Here is a 6,639-nt window from a genome sequence, read left to right as displayed (position 1 = left end):
TGGGGTGCCTAGTCAGCCTGGGTGAGGGGCTGAGGGCCATTTTCAGGCTGGCCACACCCCTTTCAGGGGGGCAGTCCTTCTGGGGTGCCTGGCCAGTCTTAGGGAGGGTTTGATGGCTGTTTGCAGGCTGGCCAAGCTCCCCAGAAGGGACCATCACCCCATGAGTGTGTGGCCATCCTGTATGAGGGACGGATGGCTGTTTGCAGGCTGGCCACTACCCCCAGCCACCCAAGCTCCCAGTGGAGGCTGCCTGAAAGCAGGTATCTTGGATTTATTTAGCTTCTATAATTGAAACTTTGTTGCCCTGCGCAGAGGCCACAGCCAGCCAGGGCAGTTGGGAAGCTTGGCTTCCTCCATCACCGGGGCAACCAAGCCTCCTGCTTGCTCCAGCTCTATGGCTGCTGGCTGCCATCTTGGTTGGGTTAATTTGCATATAGTCACTCTGATTGGCTGGTGGGCATGGCTTGGGGCATAGCGGAAGTGCAGTCAATTTGCATGTTTCTCTTTTTGATTAGATTAGATGATCTAATGCTGCAAATGCTAATTCTCCTCTCCCTATGTTTATATTCATGTGTATGTGTGATTTGATTAGTGTAGGGCACGGCTATAGGGTTAAGCCTCAGACTGACCTGTTGGAAAATCCCCAAACAAGTTGCAGCTTACAGGGCACAGTCCTCTTAGCATAATCAGGCTTGACCTTATGACCTCCCTAGATCCTTCATAGGTAGCTAATGGGCTGAGAGAGATATAGCAAGTGCTGCCAAAACAAGTGAAACTCACCAGAACTATGGTGACCACTACCTTGTTTACCTCTGGCTATAAAATAAAGGCTCAGTTTGCCTCTGGATCTCTCTCTGTGGCCTCAGCCAGGCACAGGAAGATTCACCTAGACCTAGCTTAGTCTCTTTGTCTGTCGTTTCTTCATCCTTCATCACCCTCACTCAGGCTTTCAAACCCTTGGCTGAGCTGGCTCGGCACAGATTATCCTCTCTCAGGATCAACAGTAAGAGGAGCTGGGCTTGCGTGGGCTTTCAGTGCAGACTGACAGTGTCTGTCTGAGTCATGTGATCTGACCTACCCTAAGTGGCAAGCACTCTTCGAATTGCTTTCTCAAAGGCTGCTGTGGTGTTTGTGGCATGTTATGCACTTGTTTCAAAGTAAGGGTAGTCACCATTGTCCCTGCACCAGGCTTGGGCTTCTACAAAAATCTTCCTGTAATTTATGTCAATATTGTTACCCAAAATCACAAAAGGAAAGCTTTTGGACTTTTTTACATCTATGCAATATATGAATTCTTTCAGTTACTCACGTTCTGGATGCTTTGAGAATCATTGATACTAAAAGCAGGCTACAGTCAGAACCTCTGTAAAAGGGTGCCCTCCAAATCTGCATGGTCACAAAGTGTCCATCTACCTCCAACTTTTTATTTAAAAATTCCACACCTATTGTATAGAAGTACAATCCTTCCAATTTCCTCCAAGAATTATAAAATTGGTGTCTGCATTGGGGGCAAGGATACAAATGTGTGTGGCACACAAATGGTGATCAATTCTATATGTACAATGAAAACATGAACTATAATTTTAAAGAGAATGAAAAGGTAAATCCAAATGCATTCAATTTTAATCATTAATATCTAACTTTACTGCTTTAATATGTAACATTTCAAATATTAGTCACATATCTGTTCATTAGAGAACTCTCCAACTTCACCATCTCCAAATAGGATTACTTTAAAAAGTGATGATTTTCCTGCCATTTTTAATCTCAAGATCTCTGACTTCAGACTGTAATATAAGAAGGCACCATTACATTCCTTTAGACCTGTACACTGCTCTACACAATTCTAGGAATATTAGCATTTAAGGGAAATAAGCACATAGCCCCAATTCCTTTCTGCACAGAGAATATCTAACATCAAGAGCTGTCATTTATGGAGCACTCAACCATAAGCCAGGCACAACCCTATCATTACTCCCTGTGATAGCTGGTGAGAGCCCAGTCTTTTCTTCCTTGGTTCTCAACTGACTGAAGCTGACACTCAAGGCCAGGTCTGACTCCAAACACCTTGCTCTCAACCGTTTCTCTCTACTCACAATAAGCCTGGCCACCATTTGTTAGAGATGTAGTAGGAGACTGAAGCAGGCAAATCTGGGTGACAACCTCAAACAGCCCTTTGGTGACACTGCTCACTGATGGCTTTGCTCTCCTGCCAGGGGTTTTCTTCACCACCCCTGCTTCTATAGTGCTATCGCCACAGGAGCTGGTAACCAGGAAACCAGACACAGAAGTTGACTGATTTGGCAGTGAACAAAAATAAGCCACTGAGTTTTATTGTATAGTACTGATTGTTAGAATCTCTAGTAAAATTATAACCCAGATTATGCAATCTAGTAATCTTCACTCAGATGATTGGTTGCATACACCTACCAAATTAAATTTTAGGAGTTTTTTGGCATTTGTCATTTATAATTTTATCAAGACAGGTGTTGTTGTTTTTATTTTTTAACTAGAGGCCCGGTGCATAAAATTTGTGCACTGGGGGGTGGGGTTCCCTCAGCCCAGCCTGCCCCTCTCACAGTCTGGGAGCCCTCAGGGGATGTCCTACTGACAACCACAGTCTGGCAGCAGAGGATTGGAGCAGGCGTCGTGTGTGTGTGTGTGTGTGTGTGTGTGTGTGAGTGTGTGTGTCTGCTGGGGGCCTGCCACCAGCCACACCATGGAGGCATGGAGCAGGCACCCCTCTGTGTTGATCTCTCAGGCTCCTGGCCTCCACTATGTGTTTTTCTCTCCCTTGAGCTGTGGCCAGGGTGGGGTGCTCCCTGCAGGCTGCACTTTCCTGCTCATGGGTCACTGGATCACTTCAGAGACTGGGGGCAGGCCCTGCCGGGTGCTGCCTGTGGGGAACTTTCCTGCTCAGGGATCTCCATGGTGATCCCAGGAGCAGGCCCACCTCGGGGCCACCTGCCTTCCTCACTTGCCTGCTCTGGGATTGCAATGGGGTCCCAGCTGGCAGCGGGGCTTAGGAGGCACACGAGGGTCCTGGCTGGGGGCGGGGTTTAGGCACATGGGGCTTAGGCGGCACATAGGGGTCCCAGTTGGGGGTGGGGCTTAGGCAGCGGGGGCTTAGGAGGCACACAGGGGTCCCGGCTGGGGCAGGGCTTAGGTGACGCGATTGCGCTGCCTAAGCCCGGCCACCCAGCCCAGATGGCATCTGTAGCTGGCCAGCCCTGCCTGAAGTATGCAAATTAGCCGCCATCTTGGATGGCAGTTAATTTGCATATGGCACTGACTAGCCAATGTGAAGCATAGTGGAGGTATGGTTAATTACCCTTTTTGTCTTTTATTAGAAAGAATGTGGAATTTCCTAGTTTGTGCCATTATTATGATCAAACAAATGTGGGGAACACTAAACCCACAGATCAGGAGATAGGGTACAATGTTTGGATTTCCGTTTTACAATTTGGGGCCCAATTTGGGAGTAAATTGGAATTTGCTAAAACAACTAATATAGTCACATCTCTGATTCTAACTGAAGAATTGTATGTAAACATACATGGTGATACAGATAATTGTATAAACATCTCATTTCCCAATGACATCTAAGAAAAACTAGCTTCATGAAATCTATACATTAGCATAACCATTACAGGTAGCAGATAGTGTGAAGCTTTTTGCTGGGCAGCCAAGGCCAAAGTGAAAATAAAAGCCCAAACTGTGACCAAATAAAAGCTCATGTCATAAAGGAGAACTGGTTCCTGGTGTCAAAGACCAGAACACAGACCTATAGGCAAGCTACTTGACATCCTGAAGTTCATGAAGGGCAATGGTGACAATAGTATTACCTCTCAGACTCTTGGAAAGATTTACTTAGATGCAGACAACCAGGGGAAAGTGGTTCACCACTGCACCAGACTCATCATAGGAGTGTATGAAGTCTTTACCTGCAGTGTTACAGAATGGCTTCTGTTATGGCCATTTCTTCAGTGGAATTTCAATAAGAATTTTGGGTAGAAGAGTAAGAAAATTACACAAGCAATCAATAGAAGGCCAAATTGCATATAAGTTATGGTGACACTATACTGTAGTCTATTAAGTGTGCTATAGCATGTCTAAAAAATAAACTATGTATAACTTAATTAAAAATTATATTAGCCTGGCTGGAATGGCTTGTTGGTTGAGTGCTGTCCCATGTCCTACATGCCTAGGTTGCAGGTTTAATTACTCAGTCTGGACACATGCTCAGGTTTTAGGCTTGAACCCTGGTAGGGGACATACAGGAGACAATTGATTGATGTTCTATTCTCACAAGGATGTTTCTCTTCCTCTGCCTCTCTCTAGAAATCAATAAAAAAAAAATTAGCCCTAGGTGGCTGGCTCAGTTGGTTTGAAGGGTTGTCACACACACATATCTAGATTTCAGGTTTGATCCCCAGTCAGGGTGTGTATGGTTGGCAACTGATTGATATTTCTTTCTCACATCAAATTTGGTCTCTCTGTCTCACTTCCTCTCTAAAACCAGTAACATATCCTTGATGGGGGTAAAAAAAAGCAAAACTATTTCTAAAAATTGCTAACCATTTTCTGAGACTTCAGATAGTCATACTGTATTTTTCCGTGTATCAGACGCTATTTTTTTTCTAAAATCATTAGACTGAAAATCGAGGACATCTTGTACACAGAAGTCAGGTGACGAGGGAGCCCACAGATGCATAGCTGCCCATTACCTTGCCAAACAGTCTTCCTTCAATCACAAGTCTTATTGTTACTGATGTCAACTGATGCCATAATTGAAAGTGGAGGTGGAAAGTGCACAGATGCAACAGGGACTGAAGCGTTCTGAGCCCATAAAGATGTAATATATATATATATATATATATATATATATATATATATATATATATATATATATATAAACTGGTAAGTCTTACTCTGCAAAATTCAAACTGAATGTAATCAGCTGTGCAAAAGAGCATAGAAATAGAGCTGCAGAGCAACAATTTGGACCTTCTCCCACTGAGTGTATGATCAGACAGTGGAGAAAATAGAACAACTCCTTAAGATGCCAAAAAAAAGAAGAAGGCCTTAAGAGGAAAACAAGCAAACTGTTTAAAATATTGATTTCTTAATTTTGGTTGGAAAAGTGGGGAGTGTCTTATACACAGAAAAATACAGAAATCTTTTTGCTAGTGCTTGCCAAAAACTTTCAATTTATTAAAAAATGCAGTATTTTCAAACTGCAATAAAGCAAAGAGTTATAAATGAGGTATATTTGTAATAATGAGAATAGCTAAGCCCTATATACCATTTACTCTGCTTCACTGCGTTCACTCCTCACAAGTCTCTATCCTTATACTGTAATGAAGACACTTCAAGAGCTTATATGCTTTGGTAAAGGTCATACAGCTAATGAAAAATGGAAATGAGGTGAGAATGTGGCAGGCTACTGTAAATCCCAGCACTTAGTCCATGAGGATCAGCTATCTTGTATTTATGTCTGAGGGTTTTCCTATTACTATTGCAGGTATAATGCAAATAAGCAGTTGCAATGTTAAGAGACAACTGTTGGTTTTATTTCAAGATCTACATTAAACCAAGTTAACCTGACAGAACTAGCAGTAGTAAATCTATTGACTTACAGTATAAAACATATCTGAGTATGCCTAAGAAGGAGAGAGCAAAACATCAATCATGAGAGAGAATCATTGATGAACTATCTCCTACACACCACAACTAAGGATTGAACCTGCAACCCAGGCACATGTCCTGACCAGGAATAAAACCATGACCTCCTGGTTCATAGGTTGATGCTCAACCACTGAGCCATGATGTCTGGGTAGCTTAAAAATGTTTTAAATGAAACATCAAGTAAAGTTTGCAGAAATCTAAGGTACCACCTCAGATGCCTAGTATTCAGTAGAGCGGATGGGAAGGCAGTTTTCAACAAGCACTTATTAAGTGCCTACCGAGTACTGGCCATTGAGGATGTAAACCACACACAATCTCATGGAGATACTGGTTGGAGGAGGTGACAATCCATACAAATCCAACTGTGATAAGTCCTACTAATGAAAGTCTGGATTTGGTATAGAATATAACTATTCACATTCAACCAACATATAAGGAACCACTCAAACAGTGCAGCATTGCCCTGGTGAGAGATACGATGTATAAACCTTTGGCTCCCTCAGGCAGACAAGGTTCCTAGTGTGAGCATCTCAGGAGTAGCTTGGAGCTGTGTGTGAATCCAGTCATCAGGGGGACATCAATTTCATACACTGTAACTCTGTAACACAGCCAGCTACTTCACCTGCCACTCTGTAAAAGAAAAAGTGGCAAATTCCACCACCAAAGGAAAACTGGCTGTGTTGACAGTGTTAGTGACAGACTATACACTGGTTTCCAGTGTAGGCTGTTCCAAAGCAATGTCTCAGTGATCATTTCAGCCCAGAAATCAGGATTTTAAAAAGATTCCCAGGTGATTCTAATGTGCAGCCAAGGTTGAGAACCACTGGTTTAGAGGCTTGAAGTCAAGAAGTGCCTCTTTGTTCTCTGCTTTCTGGAGGCGGTCAGCGTGGAACATTCCTGCCCTGGATTGGGGAGGGGTCTCTGGGTGTTAAGAATACCAGGAGGGGGAGC

At 43.5% G+C, this 6,639-nt stretch overlaps 1 pseudogene; it reads right to left on the bottom strand.

The window, feature by feature from the left end:
- Positions 1–997: 997 nt before the first annotated feature.
- Positions 998–1,759, bottom strand: LOC139000571 (ras-related protein Rab-9A-like; annotated as a pseudogene).
- Positions 1,760–6,639: the final 4,880 nt, after the last annotated feature.

Source organism: Myotis yumanensis, unplaced genomic scaffold (assembly GCF_028538775.1).
Source record: "Myotis yumanensis isolate MYYU_CA2020_CCGP unplaced genomic scaffold, mMyoYum1.0.hap1 SCAF_24, whole genome shotgun sequence".
Lineage (NCBI taxonomy): Eukaryota > Metazoa > Chordata > Mammalia > Chiroptera > Vespertilionidae > Myotis > Myotis yumanensis.
The sequence above is the reverse complement of the archived record's forward strand: the minus strand, read 5'-3'. Positions and strand labels throughout refer to the sequence as shown.